Below are 26,768 nucleotides of genomic sequence, written 5' to 3' on the forward strand. Positions count from 1 at the left end.
AAATTCGTGAAGGAACTTCCGCAGGAATTTCTGGAGGCACTTAGGAATGAATTCCTGGGGGAACTTTGGAAAGAAGTCCTGGAAGAACTTACGGAGGAATTCTTAGTGAAACCTTGGAAGGAATTCCTGGAATTCCTGGAGGAACTTCCGGAGGAATTCCTGGTAGAACTTCCGGAGGAATTCCTGGAGGAACTTCCTGGAGGAACTTCCGGAGGAATTCCTGGAGGAAATTCCGGAGGAATTCCTGGAGGAACTTTCGGAGGAATTCCTTTAGGAACTTTCGGAGGAAATCCTGGAGGAACTTCCGGAGGAATTCCTGGAGGAACTTCTGGAGGAATTCGTGGAGGAACTACCGTATGCAGACCTCCGGAGGAATTCCTGGAGAACTTCTGGAGAAAATACTGGAGGAACTTCCAGAGGAATTCCTGGAGGAATTTCCAGAGGAATTCCTGGAGGAATTTCCAGAGGAATTCCTGGAGGAGCTTCCGGAGGAATTCTAGGAGGAACTTCCGGAGAAATTTCTGAAGAAACATCCGGAGAAAATCCTAGAGGAACTTCCGGAGGAGTTCCTGGAGGAACTTCCGGAGGAATTCCTGGAGGAACTTCCGAAGGGATTCCAGGAAGAACTTCCGGAGGAATTCCTGGAGGAACTTCCGGAGGAATTTCTGGAGGAACTTCCGGAGGAATTCCTGGAGGAACTTCCGGAGGAATTCCTGGAGGAACTTCCGGAGGAATTCCTGGAGGAACTTCCGGAGGAATTCCTGGAGGTACTTCCGGAGTAATTCCTGGAGGAACTTAAGGAGGAATTTCTGGAGGAACTTCCGGAGGAATTCCTGAAGGAACTTCTGGTGGAATTCCTGGAGGATTTTCCGGAGAAATTCCTGGAGGATTTTCCGGAGGAATTCCTGGAGGAACTTCCGGAGGAATTCCTGGAGGAACTTCCAGAGGAATTCCTGGAGGCACTCCCGGAGGAATTCCTGGAGGAACTTCCGGAGGAATTCCTGGAGGAACTTCCGGAGGAATTCCTGGAGGAACTTCCGGAGAAATTCCTGGAGGAACTTCCGGAGAAATTCCTGGAGGAACTTCCGGAGGAATTCCTGGAGGAACTTCCGGAGAAATTCCTGGAGGAACTTCCAGAGGAATTCCTGGAGGAACTTCCGGAGGAATTCCTGGAGGAACTTCCAGAGGAATTCCTGGAGGAGCTTCCGGAGGAATTCTAGGAGGAACTTCCGGAGGAATTTCTGAAGGAACTTCCGGAGAAAATCCTAGAGGAACTTCCGGAGGAATTCCTGGAAGAACTTCCGGAGCAATTCCTGGAGGAACTTCCGGAGGAATTCCTGGAGGAACTTCCGGAGGAATTCCTGGAGGTACTTCCGGAGTAATTCCTGGAGGAACTTAAGGAGGAATTTCTGGAAGAACTTCCGGAGGAATTCCTGGAGGAACTTCCGGAGGAGTTCCTGGAGGAACTTCTGGTGGAATTTCTGGAGGATTTTCCGGAGAAATTTCTGGAGGATTTTCCGGAGGAATTCCTGGAGGAATTTCCGGAGGAATTCCTGAAGGAACTTCCGGAGGAATTCCTGGAGGAACTTCCAGAGGAATTCCTGGAGGCACTTCCGGAGGAATTCCTGGAGGCACTTCCGGAGGAATTCCTGGAGGAACTTCCGGAGGAATTCCTGGAGGAACTTCCGGAGGAATTCCTGGAGGAACTTCCGGAGGAATTCCTGGAGGAACTTCCGGAGAAATTCCTGGAGGAACTTCTGGAGGAATTCCTGGAGGAACTTCCGGAGGAATTCCTGGAGGAACTTCCGGAGGAATTCCTGGAGGAACTTCCGGAGGAATTCCTGGAGGAACTTCCGGAGGAATTCCTGGAGGAACTTCCGGAGGAACTTTAAACTTTATGGAACTTTAAAAGAAATTCGTGAAGGAACTTCCGCAGGAATTTCTGGAGGGACTTAGGAATGAATTCCTGGGGGAACTTTGGAAAGAAGTCCTGGAAGAACTTACGGAGGAATTCTTAGTGAAACCTTGGAAGGAATTCCTGGAATTCCTGGAGGAACTTCCGGAGGAACTTCCGGAGAAATTTCAGGAGGAACTTCCGGAGGAATTACTGGAGGAACTACCGTATGAATTCCTGGTGGAACTCTCAAGGAACTTTCGGAGGAAATCTTCAAGGAACTTCCGAAGGAATTTCCGTAAGAATTCCTGAGGGAACTTTCAAGGGAATTTCTTAAGGGACTTTCGGAGAAATTACTGGATTAACTTTCAAAGGAGTCCTGGAGGAACTCCTGAAAAATTTCTGATAATTTCCCATATGAATTCTTAAAGGAACTTTAAAAGAAATTCGTGAAGGAACTTCCGCAGGAATTTCTGGAGGGACTTAGGAATGAATTCCTGGAGGAACTTTGGAAAGAAGTCCTGGAAGAACTTACGGAGGAATTCTTAGTGAAACCTTGGAAGGAATTCCTGGAGGAACTTCGGAGGGAATTCCTGAAGGAGCTTCAGAATGTTTTGCTGCAGGAACTTCCGAAGGAATTCCTGGAGGTACTTCGCCAGGAATTCCTTGGTGATTCTCCAGAGGAGTCAATGGAGGAACTTACGCAGGAATTCTTTGAGAAACTCCATCGAGAATGCTTCAAGAATTTTTTATGGAATTCCCCCAAAATTGGTCTAGTAATGTCACACAAATTCAGAATAAATCCTCCAGATACTCCCTGGGACTTTTTCCAAAATATGTCTTCCTGCATTCTCCAACAGCTCCTGAGTTCGTTCATGGATGTCTCCTAAAGTTATTCCAGGGTTTCCTCCTGGAGATCCTTCAGGGAATCCTTCAGAAACTCCTCTGTAGATTCTTCCTGGAATTCCTCCCGGCGTTCCTCAAGGGTTTCCTCCTGGAGTTCCTCCAGAAATTTTTCCAGGGATTCTTCCTGGAACTCCTACAGAGTTTCCCCCTAGAACTCTTCCTGGAATTCCTCTAGGGACTATTTTTGGAGTTCCTCCAGAGATTTCTCCTGGAGTTCCGCCAGAGAATTTTCCTGGTGCTCCTCCAACGATACTCCTTGGAACTTCTCCTGCAATTCCTCCAGGAAATCCTCCTGGAGTTCTGCCAGATAAATCTACTGCGGTTCCTCTAAGGAATCCTCCTATAGTTCCTCCATTATGGATTTCTTTTGGGATTTTTCCTAGAGTTCATCCAGTGATTCCTTCAAATTCCTAATAGAGTTCCTCCATGGATTTCTCCTGGAAATTCTCCATGGTTTCCTTCAGATAATCCTCCAGGGAATCCTCCGAGAGTTTTTTCAGTAATTTCTCATGGTCTTCTGCCAGAATTTGCTCCAGAAATTCCTGGCGGGGTTCCTCTACGGACTCCCTCTTGATTTATTTCAGGGATTCCTCCTGGGATATCTCCAGAGATTCTTCTTGGAACTCCTCCAGGAATTACTCCTGAAGTTCCTCCAGGGATGTCTCCTTACAAGCTTTTCTCCTGGAGATCCTACAGGAATTTCTCTTTAAGTTCTTCCTGGAAATCCTCCTGGAGTTCATCCAGTGATTTCTCCTGGAGTTCCTCCAGGGGATCCTCCAATACTTCAGGAGTTCCTCCAAAATTCCTCATGGACTTCCTTCAGGAATTTCTCCAATTTGCACCAAGAATTTCAGGATTTCCTTCTGGCGATCTTCCAGAAATTTCTCCTGAAGCTCTGGGGAATTCTTGTTAGAGCTCCGACAGAAATTCCTAGTGAATGTTCTGGAGGAATTGAATGAATTTTTGGTGGAACTCTTGGAGGGATTCATGGTGGAAATTTTTGAAAGAGTTGTGGAAATCCTGGGAGAATTCATGAATAATTGTTGCTGGTATTTTTGGAGGAGTTCGTGGAAGGAAGGCTGAAGGAACTCTGAGTAGCTGGAGTAATTCCTGGATGAAATGGTAGGTTTTCTGGAAGAATTCCTGATTGTTGGTGGAAATCAAGGAGAAGTTCCTGATGAAATCGTTGTAAAGCTATTGGTCAAAATTCTTGGTTGAATTCCTTTTGAAACTCCAGGAGGAATGCCTTGTAGAAATCACGAAAAAAATCTTGTGGAAATTTGAATGAATTCCCTAGGGAATTCCCCAGATTTTTTAGGATTTCTCACGCATTTTCATGTGAATTCCATAAAAATCTTAGAGGAATTGCAAACAATGCCCACAAGAATTTCTCAGAATTTCCGAAGGGATTTTTTAAAGTTCCCAGTTATTTACTAAAAATAACACACTTGAGTTACCCAGCATTCCTTCAAATTTCATACGGATTCATTACAATCCGGATTTTTGAGAATTTCGGCAGGGTTTCTTCAGACTACCATAGAACTTTTCATCAGTAACTCCCTGTAAGAAAATTAGTTTAGACGTATGATTATAATCCATTCTAATATTATACAGTCATTCTTCATTTTTTCTTTTATTCAAAAATTGTCATAAATACAACGCGTATCATTCTGATTCTTCTCATACTTTATATTCATTGTACAGCGCCGTACTGCTTCCTATGTAACATCCAACATTTCAGGCGAAGGAAACTTTAGTTACCACCATTAAATTAACGTTAAATACTATTCCAAAAACTTCGTGAATCTATAGCGGGCGTAAACATTAAATTGATTGTTGCATTTCTTCTCCGCCTCGGACATCCCAGAACATGTCCTCATCCAACGGGACGCCGACTAGTGGAGTAGTTGGGGTGGTCGTGGTCATCATGTCCTACAAATTGAGCTGGGCAAGAAGGCCGATCTGATGCTGGTGGCATTGCAGGACGCGAACACACTAGCCAAAATGGCATACGGTTCGTGTGACAAACTGCAACTTTGTATGGCGAGGGAATTTAACTTTAACAAACAACCGTCGTGGATCATCCGTGCACGGGACCGCAGATCGAGATGCTCCGGTCGTGGGGCTTCAGGGTGATTCCATATGTGACCAAGACGCTGATGTGCGGCGATACGGGGTTGGGTGCGATGGCTAAGGTTGAAACGATCGTGCCTCATATGGGGGGATGTTTGAGAAGATGGAGTTGAACAATTTGTAGAAGTAAATGGTAAAATACTCTTCGATCCACTAGCCACGTACCCGCGGTTTATCTCCCTGGTATTGGTCCAAAGCCGCCGGCAAATCCATTCCAGCTAAGTACGTTTGGCCTCAATGGCATTGCTGTTGGACAAATAAACTGTAACGAGAGAAATGAGAAAAATAATTTATAAATAATTTCGGCGTTTCCTATTTTCAATACTTACGCATTATTTGTAACTTTTTCATTTCACTTTCTCTTAAACGCAGGCGGATTTTTGTTGGAATTATTCCTGTATTTTCATTGAACTAAAACTTGTAGTAAAGCGCGATAACGGTGATAACAGACTATCCAAATTGAAAGAAAACAAAAAGTGACATTTGTATCACATACATATGTGTTAGTGAGAGCAAGTTAATATTTGGCTGCGTACTAACGAAAAATCTCGGATTAACTTAATACTCCGAAATCGGAGTATTAAAAGAAAATCCGAGATTAAATTTGAGGATAATACAGCTTGAAGCTTACCGAAATCGAGGATAATACGAGATTCGCGTATCATCCTCGTTGGAGCTTACCGCCATAATAGACCATTCCTCAAACTGTTAATAACGTTAAACTACATCTGGGTGGTGCGGATAGAATCGATTTGGTTGTCAATATTGCCAATTCCAGCTCTCGATGGATTTTTGGGAAAATCATAGATCGCACTTTGAGCAGTGATGTCAAATGTTTCAGATTATTTATTATTATTTCAAAGTTCATTTACATATGGAACTTGAAATATAATTTCTGTTGAACCACTATTGCAATCATCCTAATATGTTTCCCCAAAGAATTCAAATTATAACTGACTTGAAAGTAGCGAAAAGTTCAACTTTAACTACAAATCATTATTATTTTACTAGAGTCTGATCAAACTAAGTATTCTGGCAACCGTGCTGAGCCCTCGTGTTCATTCGAAAACCAACCAATAAACAACTTTCGTTGGCGCCAACCCGATTCACCCGATTCGTCAGCCCGCCAACCTGCACTGAAAACCGAAACTACCCAAAAGTGGGTTGTTTGCACTCAAAACCGTGGTTTGGGCCAATAACCCAAATTTGAGTAAAATGACTTTTCTGGCACTAGGTAGTTTGCCTTTAATCCCATGTAAACAATTTACCCAAAGCTGAGTTTAATTTATCCAAAGCGGACCTTGATCAACCCAAAATACAGAATATTGAATTTACTCAAATTTGGGTTATTGGGCTGAGCAACCTCGGTGAGGTGCTTGCATCTTGCAGTTTTGATAGCAATCATGGGAAAGAAAGGGAAAACTACCCAAATTTGGGTAATTTTTTTCTGCGATATTCTCAATAGTGCGTATATTGAACTCAAAGTTTGGGTTGATTTATCTGTCCGTGTGGAGAACAAAGGATTTTGACATCTCGCACTTATGATTATGTCGCACTTCTGAAGTGCGGAGTCCAACGAGGTGGGAAGTGCGCAATATAGATAGTGGAATATAGATTATAGATTATATAGATTCTACTATCTATAGTTGTCAAACTGAAGCCAAAATTTTCTATTGTGCCGGAGCCAAACATTGAAGATTGTGGTTATGTTCGTTTCTGATCTAATATTGAGAAGTATTGTTATTATTTTGGGAAAAAAATAAAAATAAACTTTGTTTGAGTTTTGTATTCTTTGTAACAAATATTCTCACATTATATTTCGAGTGGAAAATTAGTGGGAATGCAATTAAAAAGGACTCGTTACGAAATTTCACGAGATTCAGCAGCTGATTGGAGCATCAATGTATGTAAACAATCGTAAAGTCATGTAGAGTCTAGCGCATTTGTGCGCCCTCGTGGAAAGAGAAATTCGAAGAGCGGGAAATGTTTGACAGCCAAGTAACTGCAAAATAATTTAGTTTATGGGAGTGACTTCAAAATATCCCTCTGCTCGCTTGAGCGCAGAAATGCGGCTCTATCCGCAGCACCCAGAACTACATTATTCTTATTATTTGGGTACTTCAGATACAAACGATAAACTAACCTCATCATAGACAATGTTAACAGTATGATATATTGTTTTTGGCTTTTCAACTATTCGGGTAATAGGCGGTTAAGTATAATTAACATATAGAAATGGACATTTTCCAGTACATTTTTTTCGGCGAACACCTTGTGATATGGTCTAATTACAATCCACGGTTTCAGATAAAATTATACGAGGCGGAATACGGGGTATAATATGAAAACAGTTGAACCATATGCGATTTAAATCTGTTGTACCGTATATCTTACTGTTTATTAATAAGAGTATTATTTGGATAAATTTCAGAAAAAAAAAGAAATTTGGCGTCTAATTTCGTTTATATTTTATTTAAAGAACATAAATATTACTTTTATATTTAAAAACTAATGGATATTGAAAAAGTAATTTAACATTTAGCGTGCAGCTATATAGCCTGTCGGACCACCGGGACCGCCGCAAGCCAAACAAATTTCCAGAAGAATTAATGTCGCCTGTAAGAAGAGTGAAACGTGAAAAAATACACCATATTCTAATCATTGCGGAGAGTGTATTAAAAAATAACTTACTATTAAATCAGCCATGGCCAACATTATTGTAAAGACGGCACACCGAGCATGCATCTCTTATTTCCATAGATGGTTAATCTGTGAATAGAGCATATATTTGTGCACAATACACATATATACACATATCGCAGAAAAAAATTACCCAAATTTGGGTAGTTTTCCCTTTCTTTCCCATGATTGCTATCAAAACTACACTGAGCTTAATTGCCATCTAAATTTTATGTGCAGCGCACATATATTTTTGCAATCAAGCTTTGCAAATATTTTTTATTAATCGTGCACATAAAACTAGACAATTTGGTGGTTCTTAGATTTTATGTGCAATGCACACATAAAATAAATGCACATCTAATATAATTTAATTGGCGTTTCCAATATACTACAAATATTATTCATGTGGCCTGCTTCAGAAACCAAATGCATTCTGTTTGGTTAATTCTCAATTAAAAACAATATAAAAACACAATTTAATTTAGTACCAGTTTTTTATTTTCTACAAGAAGAATGATCGCAGTACAATTTCCAAGACAATTTCCTTAAATTTACACCACCAACAAAAAGAAAAAAAAACTTGATAGTTTACAAAGCATCTAACAAGGTCCGGACGGTGGATAGTGTGAGTGCGAATGTGGGGAGATGCCAGGGCTGAGGGAGAAAATTGGTCCCAAAGGAGGAGAGGATGCCGTAGGATTGTACGATGGTGGTTGCGTTGATAGCGGGAATGGTGTCGTGATTTCCACCGTGAGAGAATGTATCCGTGATGATGTGTATTCGGTGGGGAATTATTATTGATATTCGTCTTTTCCCGATATCAATGGAATGTGGCGGTGGCGATGATTCGCTGGGCAGATTGTCTGGAATTGACTCGGCGTACAGATCCAGCAGCTAATGACAGATATCCTCCAGAAACCGGCCAGAAACAAGGAATCCAAAGGTGTCCCGGTTTGCATGATGCAACGAGAATCCTCTTTTTGGAAGCGGCGTCGATTCCATCCCCGATAGAAGGCGTATTCCGGAAGCCATTTTTCTCGCGATACCAGTTTGGCATTTTATAATTTCGGAACCTGAACTCGATAAGCGACACTGATGCAGGTGAAACTGTAAATCCATGGTACACGCACGACAGGAATCGGAATAACACTGAAAAGTGAAAATTTATTAGTAAACAATGTAAATATTCAGTTTAATTCGCTTACATTTTGCCGCCAGAGAAAAATTTCATCCCGCCATCAACAGTTGACCAGAAAAATATCTATTATAGTTTGCTATTGAGTTTTATGTGCAAGTATTGATAGTTATCAACTATCAACCATTGCACATAAAATTCATTGGCAATTCTAATGGCATATAAATAGATCACCTTTATATTGTATGTAGTTGGTTATTGAATATCCTTGTTGATAAAAGGATTTCAAATGCTGCACATAAAGTCGTGGTAGCTCCAATCGAATCTTTTTTATGATTCCCGCACATAAAATATAATGGTGATTTCATCTCAGTGTACATAGAAGATGTACCCACACAGCAAAAAAAGTTGTTGAATATTACATCGAAATCGCTGCAACCAACTGAATCCATTGGTTGTTTAATATTACACTGTGCGATGTACTCGAGAGGTCGCGGTGTAATAAACAGGAGCGATGTAATTTCGTACGACGTAATAAATAAAACGACGTAATCAAAGCGATGTAGAGGAATGAGATGTAAATCCCCGATATGCTTGGTAGGAATATGTGAATTATCGTTATTTTGGTAATGTCATGTTCATAATGTACTATTTTCTGTCTTCAGTCATGTTTTTTATTTTATTATTTAAATTTACTCATAAGTACAATTTTACTCATACAATCTACCAGAACTTGAACATTGTTTATGCCTATAGGCCAGGGATTGCAGAAATTGCTCTCAATAGATAACGAACAACGATAAAAGAGAGGCAAAAATCTCTTCGAATCATAACAAACCATGAAAACGAAACTATCGCAATTGTAATACACGTTGGAAAAAAACTGATTCGGATAGGCGGCCCCCACCGATGGGGTTTGATGAAACGCGTTGTTCTCGCTCATTTCATGTTGGGGACCATATTTTTTTGCACAGCCGTGCAAAACAAGTTGAAATGCTTCATCAGAACGGGTGCCCCCCGCAATTGGGGAATATTAAAAGAAATTTATCATGGGTTGTAGCCCCCCCGAATCAGTTAATTATCGTAACAGCTACCGATAAACGTCTCTCACGGTATGCTACCTATCGAGAGTGTAGCCGCTTACATGATAAGTGAGAGATTTTCTCATTCTCATTTGGATTCAAAGCCTGCTATATAGGCACGTACAGATTTGATTACTTTCATAAAACTGAAACAGCATAGTACTCTTCAGCAGATGATCGGACCGTGGTTGGATTTATATGCGATGAAATTGAAGTCGGTGAAAACGCAGCATTGTACTCGACCCTTTAGACTTTATTGTTAGCGACCACCATGCACAGCTACGTCCTGTCGTCCCACTTCAGAGTTCCACATTTAATGCTTCTCAGGCAAGTTCCCAGACAGGTGGTATTGTTCGGTCGATGACTTTGATTATTGATTATGTTCAATGTCCATACGCAGCTATTAATTAGAATAACAGTATCAGATAGGGGCGGCGAGTAATCGTAAACACGAACCTCTGATCTGGTGAACTAGACGAATTTCCATGGTGCACCGTTGACTTATAGGACTTCAGAACTGAAAAAGGTAAAAAAAAGTTCAGGGCTGGTGAGGAACAATGATATATTTAAAATGATTCAAGTAGAGGATTCTTTGTAGTATTCGCTTCAAGGATTTTTTGGGTGGTAGGGGAACGGTTCGCCACTTCATCTCATAGCTCCTATTTCAATCCCATCAAAAACAAAGCAATGGAAAGGAATTTGGGTTTGTTTATTATTTTTGTGATTTTTTTCAGCAGTGAGCACGCATTTTGACAAAAAGAAGCGATGAATTTGGTGCCGTATTTCTTTGTTTAGCGATGAGATGGATATATGTACAGTGAGATGGAGATCGGAACATTTCCCCTATAGCATCTGAACCAACTGGTGATTCTCTAATTACCCGCAGTGAAATCTAGGACTATATACAAAGAAATTTGGAACGATTATAATACTGCCGTCATACGCATATTTGTCCCATGTTTGCTGGGATTCCCTATATACATGGGGCAGTTATGCGTATAACGGCAGTATAGGACCATGTATATAGGGAATCCCAGCAAACATGGGACAAATATGCGTATGATGGCAGTAGGTTTAATTTGATTCAATATCATTATGTTGCCGAGCAGGATTTCAATCGGAATCTCAGAATGATTACGATGGTAATCTTACGTGAATTCTGATGGAAATACGAAGAGAAGGGAGTCCGGTTGACGAATCCGAAGAGAATCTGGTTTGATACTCCGGAAAGAATTTATACGGGATTTGGGAGATTATTCCGGGATTCCAAAGAGTAACGCTGAATATCTCTTGGGGATTCGAAAGGAATACTTTTGGGACTTCGACGGAAATCCTTTGGGGATTCCGAAAAGTATAATTCAGGAATTCCTAAGGAAATCTTTCAGGGATTCGATGTAAATACATCTGCGATTATTAGAAAAGAGTATCTTTCAAATATGTTGCTAAAGGAATCCGAAGAGAATTAATTTTAGAACGCAATTCTTCCTAATTTATTTAAAACAACTTCATAGATCCCGGAGAAGATCGTTTTGGGATTTCGAAAACAAATCTCTTGGTGTTATGATGGAAATACTTCTGTTATTTCGAATAAAATACAATCTATCTGATTTCCAGAGCGATTTCCGCCAGAAGGATCCCTTTTAAAATTTCAGAAGCATTTCTATCGAAATCCCGTAAAAATCCTCAAATGATTTCTTTTGGATATTCATATTATCGGGGCCCTCCTTAGCCGTGCGGTAAGACGCGCGGCTACAAAGCAAGACCATGATGAGGGTGGCTGGGTTTGATTCCCGGTGACGGTCTAGACAATTTTCGGATTGGAAATTGTCTCGACTTCCCTGGGCATAAAAGTATCATCGTGTTAGCCTCATGATATACGAATGCAAAAATGGTAACCTGGCTTAGAAACCTCACGGATAATAACTGTTTTTTTTTTTTTTTTTTTACAAGGAGAATGCATTTACACTAACCCAGTACACGTGCATTGTAGTTGCCAAACTACCACACGGAAGTGTACTGGAGTGTCGGACTCGACCATACCGGTAATACCGACTAAACTCCTTGGGCTCCACCATCGTTTCCCCAGGAACTACCTCGCAGTACTACTTCTTGGGGGACGGCAGTACTAAGCGTACTCGCTCATTATCGCTCACACAGGCACTCGTCCCACGCGAGACTGACTTGGGTGCTCGCACACCATTCACTCCATTTGAGTCTTACTTGGATGCTCTCCCGGGCGCTCCGCTGCCATGCCTCGAGGTGTCAATAGCGGTAACTGCCTGGGCCTACAGATATTACGCTACGACACTCCTGCCTCAGCACGGGCAGATCAATCACACCACTGCCGAAGCAGACCACACGCTACCCTGCCGAAGCAGGGACACTCCCCATGCACCACATGTGCACAACTGTAGGTGTGTGGGTACAACCCACTGCTACCCTGCCGCCGAAGCAGCTTCTCCAAAGACCATTCGCTCCATGTGACCCTTTTCAGGTGCTCACTCTAACACTCCACTGCCATGCCTCGAGGTGTCGAGAAGGTACCTCGACTCCTACCTCAGCATGTGCAGTCCATACTCAGACTTCTGCTGCGCTTCGAGGTGTCGATAGCGGTAACTGCCTGGGCCTACAGATATTACGCTACGACACTCCTGCCTCAGCACGAGCAGATCGATCACACCACTGCCGAAGCAGACCACACGCTACCCTGCCGAAGCAGGGACACTCCCCATGCACCACATGTGCACAACTGTAGGTGTGTGGGTACAACCCACTGCTACCTTGCCGCCGAAGCAGCTTCTCCAAAGACCATTCGCTCCATGTGACCCTTTTTCGGGTGCTCACTCTAACACTCCACTGCAACGCCTCGAGGTGTCGATGGGATACCTCGACTCCTACCTCAGCATGTGCAGTCCATACTCTGCATAGACTTCTGCTGCGCTTCGAGGTGACAATAGCGGCGGCGACACGCTATGACACTCCTGCCTCAGCACAACCAGATCACTCACTCCCTGCCGAAGCAGCTCACGCGCTACCCTACCGAAGTAGGTACACTCCACAACTCACTCTAACACTCCACTGCCATGCCTCGAGGTGTCGATAGCGGTATGTAGGGACCAATCAACGATACTACGCTACGACACTCTTACCTTAGCATGTGCAGTCCATACTCAGACTTCTGCTGCGCTTCGAGGTGACAATAGCGGTGACGCGCTATGACACTCCTGCCTCAGCACAAACAGATCACTCACTCCCTGCCGAAGCAGCTCACGCACTACCCTACCGAAGTAGGGACACTCCACATGCCAATTGGCACTCCCTGGGCTTGTGCTTTTGAAGCGGCACACAGTCGCTTTGATAGAGTCCGCTTACGGACACTTGTGGTTTTTTGGGAGGGATTTTAGCAGAGCCCACTGATAAATCCCACCACGCCCTAGGCAGTTCTCCCTGACTCGCAGACAGCTGGGGAGGGGTCGTCAAGCCCTTGGACATCATGCTGTCCCTGCTGTCCCTGCTGCCCCCAACGGTTAATAACTGTGGAAGTGCTTAATGAACACTAAGCTGCGAGGCGGCTCTGTTCCAGTGTGGGGATGTAATGCCAATAAGAAGATTCATATTATCAGTTGAATCTTAAATGATTTTCTCGGTTCCCCAAGTGTCCTCTCGAAATATCCGTATAAGAGGATTCTCTTCGCAATCTCTGGACGATTCTCTTCTCTGGGAAATTCTCTTTTGAACATTTGGGGATTTGCTTCGGAATCTCCGAAAATTCTTCTGGAGATTCACATCGTATTCCGAGGAGAAGTCCCCTAAAAATCCTCGGAGGACGATACTCCTCGGAATCCCTTATGGATTGTCTTAGGAATTCCCAGAGGATTACTGGGAGGATTCTCTTTGGAATAAACGGAAAATTCTCTTTTGAATATTAGGAGGATTATCTTCCAAATCGACGGAGGACTCTCTTTGGATCCTCTTCGAAAACCCCGGATAATTTTCTTCGGAATCCCCGAAAGAGTCCCCTTGGAATATCTTCCTCAGAATCCTCAGCATCCCAGAAAAATTGTCTTTAAAGTCCCGGTGGATTGTCTTAAAAATCAAAAGAATTCTATCAGAAATTGGTGAAGGATTCCTTTCAGAATGCCCGATGATTTCTCTTCTGGATAAAAAATCTTTTCGGAATAAGCATTCCCCGAAGGAAAACCCGAAAGTATTCTCTTCGGAATACTCGACTGATTCGTCTAGAAATCCCTGAAGGATTTTTTTAAATCCCGGAGGATTATCTAGAGTCTAGAGGGATTTTTATTCAGAAGGAAAACCTTCGGGCATTCTGAAAGGAATCCTTCACTAATTTCTGATAGAATGGTTTTTGGCAATTCCTAAGAGAATCCTTCGAAAATTCCGCAAATAATTCCCCGGGGTTTCTGAAGAGGAGAATGAGGATATTCAAGGGAATATTCTGGAGGTTCCGAAAAGAATTTCCGGGGATTCCGAAAATAATTCTTCAGGGATGGTGAAGAGGATCCGAAGAGACCTCCGTTGATTTCGAAAAGAATCCTCCAGAGATTCCGATAAGAATCTTCCAGTGATTACGAAAAGAATCCTTCCTGGAGAAAATCCTCCGGTATTCCGAAGAGAAGCCTCCGTGGACTCGAAGAGAATTCCTCCGAGATTCAGAAGCGAATCCTCTGGGAATTCCAAATGTTCCGAAAGAGATTTTTCTGTGGTTCCAACGGGTATCACTTAACCTTCCTAACGTGTTCGAGTCATTCATTTATTTAGTTAACATCTAAACAGTTAACACTGAATCAACAATTTGACGCCACAATGCAAGGTTCGAGGCCGCATCTCTCCATCCTCGGATACGCCCCACGCTCGCCAAGTCGTTCTGCACCTGGTCTGCCCATCTCGCTCGCTGCGCTCCACGCCGTCTCATACCTGCCGGATCGGAAGCGAACACCATCTTTGCAGGGTTGCTGTCCGGCATTCTTGCAACATGTCCTGCCCATCGTACCCTTCCGGCTTTAGCTACTTTCTGGATACTGGGTTCGCCGTAGAGTTGGGCGAGCTCATGGTTCATTCTTCGCCGCCACACACCGTCTTCTTGCACACCGCCAAAGATGGTCCTAAGCACCCGTCTCTCGAATACTCCGAGTGCTTGCAAGTCCTCCTCGAGCATTGTCCATGTTTCATGTCCGTAGAGGACTACCGGTCTTATTAACGTCTTGTACATGACACATTTGGTGCGGTGGCGAATCTTTTTTGACCGCAGTTTCTTCTGGAGCCCGTAGTGGGCCCGACTTCCACAGATGATGCGCCTTCGTATTTCACGACTAACATTGTTATCAGCCGTTAGCAAGGATACAAGGTAGACAAATTCATCGACCACCCCAAAGATACTCCCATCTATCGTTACAGTGCTTCCCAGGCGGGCCCTGTCGCACTCGGTTCCGCCCACAAGCATGTACTTTGTCTTTGACGCATTCACCACCAGTCCAACTTTTGTTGCTTCACGTTTCAGGCGGGTGTACAGTTTTGCCACCTTTGCAAATGTTCGGCCGACAATGTCCATGTCATCCGCGAAGCAAATAAATTGACTGGATCTGTTGAAAATCGTACCCCGGCTGTTACACCCGGCTCTCCGCATGACACCTTCTAGCGCAATGTTGAACAACAGGCACGAAAGTCCATCACCTTGTCTTAGTCCCCGGCGCGATTCGAACTAACTGGAGTGTTCGCCCGAAATCTTCACACAGTTTTGCACACCATCCACCGTTGCTTTGATCAGTCTGGTAAGCTTCCCAGGAAGCTGTTCTCGTACATAATTTTCCATAGCTCTAAGCCGCCTTGAAATCAACGAACAGATGGTGCGTTGGGACCTGGTATTCACAGCATTTTTGAAGGATTTGCCGTACAGTAAAGATCTGGTCCGTTGTCAAGCGGCCGTCAACGAACCCGGCTTGATAACTTCCCACGAACTCGTTCACTAATGGTGACAGACGACGGAAGATGATCTGGGATATCACTTTGTAGGCGGCATTAAGGATGGTGATCGCTCGAAAGTTCTCACACTCCAGTTTGTCGCCTTTCTTGTAGATGGGGCATATAACCCCTTCCTTCCACTCCTCCGGTAGCTGTTCGGTTTCCCAGATTCTGACTATCAGTATGTGCAGGCAAGTGGCCAGCTTTTCCGGGCCCATCTTGATGAGCTCTGCTCCGATACCATCCTTACCAGCTGCTTTATTGGTCTTTAGCTGTTGAATGGCATCCTTAACTTCCCTCAAGGTGGGGGCTGGTTGGCTTCCATCGTCCGCTGAACTGACGTAGTCATCTCCTCCGCTGCCTTGACTTTCACTGCCTGTACTCTCAGCGCCATTCAGATGTTCCTCGTAGTGCTGCTTCCACCTTTCGATCACCACACGTTCGTCCGTCAAGATGCTCCCATCCTTATCCCGGCACATTTCGGCTCGCGGCACGAAGAACTTGCGTGTATCTTGAGAACGGCACAGCTGTTCCATCTCCTCGCACTCCGCTTCTTCCAGGCGGCGTTTCTTCTCCTGAAAAAGGCGGGTCTGCTGTCTCCGCTTCCGTCTATAACGTTCCACGTTCTGCCGGGTACCTTGCTGCAGCGCGACCACCCGCGCGACCCATATACCCGACGTTGTTCTCCGCTGCGTCGTTAATGGCTGCTTTAACTGTACTCCAGCAGTCCTCAAGAGGGGCCCCATCGAGCTCACCCTCTTCCGGCAACGCTGCCTCGAGATGCTGCGCGTATGCAGTGGCGACATCAGGTTGCTTCAGTCGCTCTAGGTCGTACCGCGGCGGTCGTCGGTACCGAACATTGTTGATGACGGATAGTTTTGGGCGCAGTTTAACCATCACCAGATAGTGGTCCGAGTCGATGTTAGCGCCACGATATGTCCTGACGTCGATAATGTCGGAGAAGTGCCGTCCATCAATCAGAACGTGGTCGATTTGTGATTCTGTCTGCAGTGGTGATCTCCAGGTGTACCGATACGGGAGGCTGTGTTGGAAGTAGGTGCTACGAATGGCCATATTCTTGGAGGCGGCGAAATCAATTAGTCGTAGGTCGTTTTCGTTCGTCAGCCGGTGAGCGCTGAACTTTCCAATAGTCGGTCTAAACTCCTCCTCTTGGCCAACCTGAGCGTTCAAATCTCCTATGATGATTTTGACGTCGTGGCTTGGGCAGCTATCGTACTCACGTTCCAGCTGCGCGTAGAATGCGTCCTTATCATCATCAGTGCTTCCGGAGTGTGGGCTATGGACGTTGATTATGCTGAAGTTGAAGAACCGGCCTTTGATCCTCAACCTGCACATTCTTTCATTGATTGGCCACCACCCGATCACGCGCCTTTGCATATCGCCCATCACTATGAAAGCTGTTCCCAGCTCGTGTGTGTTGCCGCAGCTCTGGTCGATGGTATGATTACCTCTAAACGTTCGCACCATTGATCCCTTCCAACAAACCTCCTGCAGCGCTACGATGCCGAATCCACGGTCCTTGAGCACATCGGCGAGTATGCGTGTGCTCCCGATGAAGTTGAGAGATTTGCAGTTCCACGAACCGATTTTCCAATCGCTAGTCCCTTTTCGTCGCAGTGGTCTTCGCCGTTGGTTCCGGTCCGTACTCTCTTGTTGATTGTTCGTTGCTTATGATTTTTTAAAGGCTGGCTTGCAGGGCCTGACACCAAACCCCCTAAATTTCCGGAGGACCATTCCTCCTTATTTCCGGTGGACCATGGTGCACAGTTTCACTTAGAGTCCCTCGCTGGCACTCGGACTATGATCAGCCGCCCCTAACATGGAGAACAGACGCTGTTGTGAGCCGATCCTGACATGGAGAACAGACGCTCAGTAAGATTTTAGCACCTCCGCAGAGGAGCAAATCCCCCTTCCCTGTTAGCAAACGACCATAGCTCCCACAGGGGTTGGTTATTCGATCTTCCCTAAGGCTGCTCGTATCCCAGCCAGCGCTACGAGAAGGTAGGGATAGGAGTTGCTGTGTAAAAGGCTAAGGACCGCGAGACGGGATCTATTTTATTCCTTCAGGTGCGCGATGTACCAATGGTACGCTTTTCCCAACATTTGCCGTGTTCGGGTCAATATGGCCCGAATCGCACTTTGAATTGTAATAACTTTTTAACGCAACTATGTGAAGGTCTGAAACTTCTGGACTTTTCCTAATTCGTGGAAAACTATTTATGTTCCTGAACGTAGACCTACTTTGTACGACGTTCCTGAAGGGCTCACTGAACTCACACTTACGGTGTTCTTACGGGTAATCTTCTTCTTCTTCTTCAATGGCTCTACATTCCAACTGGAACATGGCCTGAGTATAGTTGTTATTTTTACGTTATTCGAGTAATATTGACCCGGATTTGACTTATTAATATCTCAGGCATGTCTCAGTCAAATTCACATGTTTATATGCCCAAAATAATCGTCAGCTCATAAATTTTCAGATTGTTGATGGACAACACCTACATCCTGTGTTCGTCCTTTGAAGGATCGTCAGTTGGTCACTTTCATATGGACTTTCACGAATGTCGCACATGAACGATTTGATTGCTGTTTTATCTCTGAAACGTAGCCAATACTATTTCAGAGATGACGAATCATGAATGCACACTATATTTCTATAGATATTTTAGGTTCTCCAAACCATTCTGGATTGCATAGCCTTGGTCTACCAAGTCAAATGGGCTCAATACAAAGTCAATAGCAACCCATGGTGTCCATATAGGCCTTTAGACGCTTTACGATCTTGCCCAAACCAGATGTTCTAAGTTCTCCAAATCATTCTGGAGATCGAATCAATTGGTCTACCAAGTCAACTGGGCTCAATACAAAATCAATAGCAGCCCATGGGGTCCATACAGGCCCTTAGAGGTCATTCGCATGATTTACGATTTAGATATAATCAAATCATATGTTTGAAGCTCTTAAAATCATTCCGAGTATGACCAAAATAACTGGGCTTGATACAAAACCAATAGCAACCCATGGTTTATACATGCCCTTGCTCTTTAGAGGCCATGTGCATGATTCACAATCCAGATATGTCCGATAAATCTCTGTCCAAACCATATGTTCCAAGTTCTCCAAATCATTCTGAAGTTCAAACCAATTGCTATACCAAGTCAACTGCGCCCAATACAAAGTCTGTTGCAATCCATACATGCCTTTAGATCCATGGGCATGATTTAACATTTGGATATGTCTTAATCGGATTACTAAGTTCTCTAAACCATTCCGGAGTTCACACAAATTGGTCTGACAAGGTAACTGGCCTCGATACAAAGTCAATAGCAACCCATGGTGTCCATACAAGCCATTAGAGGGCTTGTGCATGATTTACGATTTAGATATATCCAAACCAGATATCTTAAGTTCTCCAAATAATTCTGGATTTGACAAATTGATCTACCAAGTCAACTGAGGTCGATACAAAATCAATTGCAAGCCATATTCTCCACCCAGGCCATGATTTACTATTCAGATATGTCATATGTCCAATCCGGATAATATAAGTTCTACAAATCATCAAGGAGCTCAGACCAATTGATCTACTAAGCCAACTAGGCTCGGTACAAAATAAAAAGCAACCCATGGTGTCCATATAGGCCAATGGAAGCCATGCGCATGATTTACGATTTTTTATGTCCATTAATCGAAATTCTCCAAATAGATTTATCAAGTCAACTGGGCTCGGTTTAAAACCAGCCATGATGTCCCCATAGGCCATATGCATAATTTACATTTTTGGATATCGGATCGAAATCGGAAATCGGATATTCTAAGTTTGTCAATTGGGTTCAGTACAAAATCAAAAACAGCCCATGGTGTTCATATAGGCCTTTAGCAGCCATGCGATTTACGATTCACGATTCACGAAATCATTCCGCAGTTCAGCCCAATTTATTAAGCTGGTAAACTACGCTCGGTACAAAATCTACAGCGACTCCTTCTTATCAATCAGGTCCCTTATTATTATCTGAATGGTTTATAGTTTAGAAATTACCGAATACGACGTTATAAGAGCAAGATTACCGGTGGTGAGTTTAAGCCGTTGGGCAGCGCAGTATCATTACATGACACTTTACCAGTCGCTACTAAATGCGCTGCTATAACAGTAGCGCGACTGACAGATGACCAAATTTGGTAGCGCGATAAGAGCGCTGCTATTTGATGAACTGTCAACTGTCAAACGCCACCGGTACGGAATACAGCAACCAAATTGAGAGCCGAAAATAGTGACTGATACGGAAACGAGTGACGAAACTAAAATGAAAGCGCAGCGCGGGTGTTTAAAATGCTCGCGACCGATGATAATGCTCTAAGTTCTCTAAATTTTTGCAGTTAAAATCAATTAGTCTACCATGCCAATAACGCTAGGTACAGAACCGATAGCAAGTTATCACCGTGGACCCCCGATAATTTGAACGGTACCTCATTCAAATTAACGGGGTTCATTTTTAATTTTAACTTCTGCTTATTCTATTGCTTGAGCTTGAGCTTGATTGACTGCTCGTAATTGCTACTCCATTATGACCATATCAGCTGTTCTTGCACAGAGAACCAACTGATGTTTGCTTGGGACTAGCACTCATCTTCAATGTACAAGTACTGGTGATCTCATTTGCTAGGTCATACTGGCGCCTGCCACGTCAGAATGCAAGTCAATGTAGAGAAGGGGGAGGAAATTATGATGTAATCACTCGCCCACTGCAAGCCGAATATACCTCTGCACTTGCCACGGGGTCATACGGAATGTATTGGAATTTTTGGGTTAGGTTCGAGAGGCAGAGGTTCGTCTTGGTTAACGAGCTACCAATGTTATAGGTGGTTATAGATAGAAAAAAGCAACTGATGGAATTTCTAATTAGATGTAGGAAACGAGCTTTTTAGTTCAATTCCAATTCTAGCAGCTACTGCTAGAATAGTCAAGTTGAAGGTATAGGGATAGAAATGAAAACGGCGTGGAAGTCCATTTCCAGTTCTAGCGATTACTAGAACATGACAAATATAGAGAAAGATACAAAGTAGGAGAATGGAACGGACCTGGGATTGAACCCACGACCTCCTGCGTATGAGGCAGAAGCAGTAGCCATATGACTACCAAGCCCGTTTTGAACTTCTGCTTATTCTATTTGCATCAGAAAAACTGGCCGAATTTGCAAAAAGAAGCAAAAAGAGAAAACCTTACCTTCACTTCTTTCTTCCCCCTTTTTGTATCTACCTTATTCCTTCTTCTTTCTTCTTTCTTCCTTCTTGCTTCTTCCTTCTTCTTTTTCCTTCTTCCTTCTTCCTTCTTATTTCTTCCTTCTTCCTTCTTTCTTCTTCCTTATTCCTTCTTCCTTCTTCCTTCTTCATTCTTCATTCTTCCTTCTTCTTTCTTCCTTCTTCTTTCTTCTTTTTTCCTTCTTCTTTCTTCCTTCTTCTTTCTTCCTTCTTTCTTCTTTCTTCTTCCTTCTTCCTTCTTCCTCCCTTTTTCCTTCTTCCTTCTTTCTTCTTCCTTCTTCCTTCTTCCTTCTTTCTTCTTCCTTCTTCCTTCTTCCTCCTTCCTCCTTCCTTCTTCCTTCTTCCTTCTTCCTTCTTCCTTCTTCCTTCTTCCTTCTTCCTTCTTCCTTCTTCCTTCTTCTTTCTTCCTTCTTCCTTCTTCCTTCTTCCTTCTTCCTTCTTCCTTCTTCTTTCTTCCTTCTTCCTTTTTCCTTCTTCCTTCTTCCTTTTTGTTTCTTCTTCTTTCTTCCATTTTCTTTTTCTTTCTTCCTTCTTCCTTCTTCTTTCTTCCTTAATCCTTCTTCCTTCTGACTTTTTCCTTCTTACTTCTTCCATCTTTTTTCTTCCTTCTTCCTTCTTCTTCTTCTTCTTTTTCCCTTCTTCTTTCTTCTTTCTTCCTTCTTCTTTCTTCCTTCTTCCTTCTTCGTTCTTCCCTCTTACTTCTTCCTCCTTTTTCCTTTTTTCGTCTTCCTTTTTTCCATCTCCCTCCTTTTTCTTTTTTTCCTCTTCCGTTCTACTTCTTCCTCACTTCGCACTAGTCACTTCTCACTCCCCAGTACTCATTCGGCCTAATGGCCATTCGGCCTAATGACCATTCGGCCTAATGGCCTTCGGCCTAATGACCTTCGGCCTAACGGCCTTCGGCCCAATGACCCAGCATCGAACAAAAATTTAGATACGATAATCTGAGAGCTAAAAACTTAGAACATAGATTGTAAATCATAAGCATATCCAATAGTAGCTTAAATATAATGGACTGCAATTCGTTTTTATACCGAGTTGACTTTGTAGACCAATTCATCTGAACTCTTGAGTGATTTGAAATATTTAGAACATTCGATTTTGACATATCTACACCATGAGTTGCTATTGGTTTTGTACCGAGCACAATTGATATGATAGACCAATTGGTCTGAATTCTAGAATGATTTAAAAGACTTAGAATATCCTATATAAGAAGTGAGCCAGCCCAGTGCTTTTCCTACTAACCCACAAAAGACCTCCGTCGACCTCCGCAGTTTACAGAGTACTGATGTGCTCAAATTCCTAACAATAGGCGAATAAAATATCACAAGTCAGTGAAAAATCTGCTTGGTGCGATTTGGCCGAGCCCCGACCAAATGAAAGACAAATACTCGGTGGACATAATTGAATTGGTACCGCGGCTGAGAACATCGTGGTAGCCGTTTGTTGATTCGGTAAACCAATTGATTCAAACTTCAGGACAATTTGGAGATCTTTTAATACTTCATACTCCTGGATTTGAGATGCAAATGAAGGACAAATACTTAGAGGACATAATTGGATTGATACCGCGGCTTGGGACATCATGGAAGTCGTGGTTGATTCGGTAGAATGTTTGATTCAAACTTCAGGATTACTTGGAGATCTTACAACGTCTCATGAGTCTGGATTTGAAACGCAAATGAAAGACAAATATGTACACGGTTGACTAAACTGTGTTGGTGGCTGAGGACATCATGAAAGCCGTCATTGATGCGGTAGACAATTTTATTCAAACTCCAGGACAATTTGGAGATTTTACAACATATCATGTACCGGAACTTGAGACGCAAATGAAAGACAAATACTTGGAGGACATAAATGAGTTGGTACCGCGGCTGAGGACATCATGAAAGCCGTGGTTAATTCGGTAGACCATTTGATTTAAACTCCAGGGTGATTGGTAGATCTTATAACATCTCATATGCCGGAACTTGAGATGCAAATGAAAGACAAATACTCGGAGGTCAAAATTGAGTTGGTACCGCGGCTGAGAATATCATAAAAGTCGTGGTTGATTCGGTAGACCATTTGATTCAAACTCCACGATTATTTGGAGATCTTACAACATCTCATATGCCTGGATTAGATACGATGAAATGAAATACAAATACTCTGAAGACATAATTGGGTTGATACCGCGGCTGAGGACGTCATGGAAGCTGTGGTTGATGCGGTAGACAATTGTATTCAAACTCTAGGACAATTTGGAGATCCTACGACATTTCATATGCCGGGAATATGAAAGACAAATACTAGGAGGACATAATAGAATTGGTACCGCGGATGAGGACATCATAGTTATTTATCAAACATGTTTCTCTGAAGTAAACTTTCAATAAACATCTTGACAAAAGACAACATGCTTTTAAATACTTTCTGTTGCTTCATACATCCTATAGTATAAAGGTACCGAATTATCGCCGTAGTCATAATAAGAATGCTCATATTTTGTTCCCATATGTGTGTGTACCAGGTAAATTACATTAAATGTACGTATTTCATATGTTGTTTCAATATTTCCATCATCAGTAGATGAATAGATATCATTTTCGGTCATCAAATGTAAAAATATCAAAAAATTGCATTTTTCAAAATCCGTTGCACTCCCACAGCTTCTGCGGAAAATTAAGCTTGCCTAGACACAATGTTTTGTAATGTCCAGAAACTAGAAGAGCTAAGAGATTGGTGAAAACACTGAGAAAATCGGTTAAAAAATCACTGAATTATAACCATTTCAAAATTAAGTAACAACGATTTTCTGTACGAATGAATCCTAGTGTTAAGGATTACCCTTGGAATCCCCGACGGTTTTGATTCTTCTAGGAATTCCCGAAGACTTCGAAATATTATTTCCTCACAATCTCCGAAGGATTCCCTAAGGGGATTTCCCTCAGAATCCCCAGGAGGATTCTCCTCGGAATCCTCGAAGAATTCCGCTCGAAATCCTCGAAGAATCCCGTTCGAAATCTCCGGAGGATTCCTCTCGGAATTTTTGGAGGATTCGTTCGAAATCTCCAGAGGATTCCTCTCGGAATCTCGGTTAGATTCTTTTCGGAATTCAGGGTGCATTTGAATAAATATTTTAGAATGATTCTCTCCGAAATCGCAGAAGATATTCCTTCGGAATTACAGAAGGCTTCTCTCGAAATTAAAGAAAGTTTTTCACAGGAATCGTCAAAGATTTTTTTTTTTTTTGATATGCACAGCGTTTAAATAAATATCTCGGAAAAATTCTCTTAGGAATCGAAGTAGGATTCAAATTAGAATCTCATAATTCCCTTTGGAGTCGCAGAATATTTTCTTCCAGAATCACGGAAATGTTCCGTTCGGAATCGCAGAAGAATTCTTTTCAGAAGTAGGACTCAAATTGGAATCATCAAAGTGTTTCCTTTGGATTCGTAGAATATTTTCTTCCAGAATCACGTTCCAGAAATGTTCCTTTCGGAATTGCAGAAATATTCCGTTTTGATTTCCAGAATTCCATTCGGGATTACCAAATGATTTGCATTGGAATCGTACGATTCCCGTTAGAATCACAGAAGAATTCATTTCAAAATCGCTTCGTTTCGGACTGCAGAAAGATCCCATTTGGAAATGCAGAAGAATTTTGTTCGTAGACGCAGAAGGTTACCCTTCATAATCGTAGAAGGATTTCGGAATCTACTGAGTGTACCGATCGAGATTTCAATAAATAGCTCGGAAGACTTCAACCGTCTAAGACGAGTTTAGTACTCTCCATTTAATTCCACTACGTTTTGTTTTCTTTGCAGATACGCATTTCGACCTAAACTGTGAGGTCGTCTTCAGTGTCTTGTACTTGACTTGACTCGAAATACGTATCTGCAAAGATAACAAACTCGTCTTAGATTGTTGAATACATTCCACTAAAAAGAGCTTAAAATATTTTTTCTGAATACTTGTTTTTTGGAATGGTAGAAGGATTCTATCCGGAATTACAAAGGATTTCCTTTGGAACTGGAAAAATTTTCCTTCGGAATCACAGAAAGATTCGAATTGAAATCGCAGGAATACTTCATTTCAACTCGCAGAAGAATTCTCTTCGGAGTCACAGGATTCGTATTTAAATCGCAGGTTTCCTTTTGGAACCGCGGAAGGAATTCGGCGTCGTAGGATTCCATTCGGAATTGTAGGACTCTTTTCGCAATCGCAGGATTTTGTTCGTCTTCTTCTTCTTCTTCTTATTGGCATAACATCCCCACACTGGGACTGAGCCGCCTCGCAGCTTAGTGTTCATTAAGCACTTCCACAGTTATTAACTGCGAGGTTTCTAAGCCAGGTTACCATTTTAGCATTCGTATATCATGAGGCTAACACGATGATACTTGTATACCCAGGGAAGTCGAGGCAATTTCCAATTCGAAAATTGCCTAGACCGGCACCGGGAACCGAACCCAGCCCCATGGTCTTGCTTTGTAGCCGCGCGTCTTACCGCACGGCTAAGGAGGGATTTTGTTCGTGCTCATTCTATAAATATTTCCGAATATTTCTAACGGATTCTATTTTTCTAGGATAAATGTCATCGACATTCGAAAATAGACCTCATTTCCAATACAAATAACATATAGAACTTACGTGACATCCATTACACAACCTAGTGGAATCTGGAAGATTATGAATACCACAAATTGGAACGTTAACGTTAAGCCAATCAATTTCAATTTCGTTGGGAATGTTTACCATTGGACTGCATTTGCCGGATTATTTTCTGGAGTGGTTCCGCAATGGTTCCTTCGAACGAAACTCTATTCCCTTATAAAAATTGTATGTTGCTTCACCGTAACTGTTGACGACCGTTTCAAAGTTTCCGGACACAAGTTCTGATCGAATCTGTAATCAAACATTAAGTACAAAATGGAATTTAGAATATAAAGAACACTCTAGCATTAAATAAAAACCTACCGAAAAAAGAACATTACAGAAGCTTCCTTCCATATGAAACCCATTAGTCCTGTCGTCCTTGTCGCCATCCCCTTGAACGCCATACTTCAGAGCCCTGGTCGTGAGGGGAACTAATCGGACTCCCAGAACCTTGGGTTTGCAGCATTAGGGCTAGCATTAGATGGCAACGCCGAGAACATAATCTTCCGGAAGCAGCCAGGTGTAGCTGCTATAGAAGCGCAAAACAGTCCTCAAATTCTGTTCGATCATCAAAAGGGGCAAATAAGTGGCCGCGGACGTCGATAAGGAATAGATTTTCCAAATAAAGGTTCCACTTTTCACTAATATAGTAAATTACACAAATAAATTACACTATATTTTCACAAATAATTCGCAATTAGGTGCTTAAATTAGTTTTTTTTTTCACACAAGCTAGAAATCTAGAAATAAACATGGCGCATCGCCAGAATTTGCTGATCGATGTCAGTCTGGACAGTGTTGCGAGATTTAATGTTACATTTTCAATGTATGCGATATTACATCAAATTTGTGTAATATAACACCAAACATATAAAATCGATAGGTTGCATTCATTTCAATGTAATTTTGATTGATATTAGAAGGTAATTTTGCACAAGTGATATGTAATGCGGAACGATGATACAGGTTCTGTGTATTTTGAGGAGGGATGTAATATTCCATTGAATCAACGTTATATTGCATATTATTTTTT

General features: G+C 42.6%; 3 long non-coding RNA genes across 4 annotated transcripts in view; all 3 read right to left on the reverse strand.

Annotated features, from left to right (window-relative positions):
* Positions 1-4,450: 4,450 nt before the first annotated feature.
* Positions 4,451-5,705, reverse strand: LOC134215858 (uncharacterized). Its single transcript, XR_009980334.1, has 3 exons — positions 5,565-5,705; positions 5,263-5,383; positions 4,451-5,195 (listed from the first exon to the last, which is right to left on the reverse strand). It is a non-coding gene; the product is annotated as an uncharacterized LOC134215858 (long non-coding RNA).
* Positions 5,706-7,449: 1,744 nt separating this feature from the next.
* The window catches only part of LOC134215860 (uncharacterized), a 29,733-nt gene continuing 10,414 nt past the window's right edge, over positions 7,450-26,768 (reverse strand). For both annotated transcript variants that reach the window (XR_009980337.1, XR_009980336.1), the window contains exons 2-3: positions 7,625-7,702; positions 7,450-7,549 (exon numbers count right to left, since the gene is read on the reverse strand). This is a non-coding gene — a long non-coding RNA (uncharacterized LOC134215860). The remainder of the gene's footprint in view (positions 7,550-7,624; positions 7,703-26,768) is intronic.
* Positions 9,584-25,834, reverse strand: LOC134215859 (uncharacterized). The gene is made up of 3 exons (XR_009980335.1): positions 25,730-25,834; positions 10,289-10,349; positions 9,584-10,232 (listed from the first exon to the last, which is right to left on the reverse strand). It is a non-coding gene; the product is annotated as an uncharacterized LOC134215859 (long non-coding RNA).

The sequence above is a fragment of the Armigeres subalbatus genome, chromosome 2 (assembly GCF_024139115.2).
Source record: "Armigeres subalbatus isolate Guangzhou_Male chromosome 2, GZ_Asu_2, whole genome shotgun sequence".
NCBI classification, from domain to species: Eukaryota; Metazoa; Arthropoda; class Insecta; order Diptera; family Culicidae; genus Armigeres; species Armigeres subalbatus.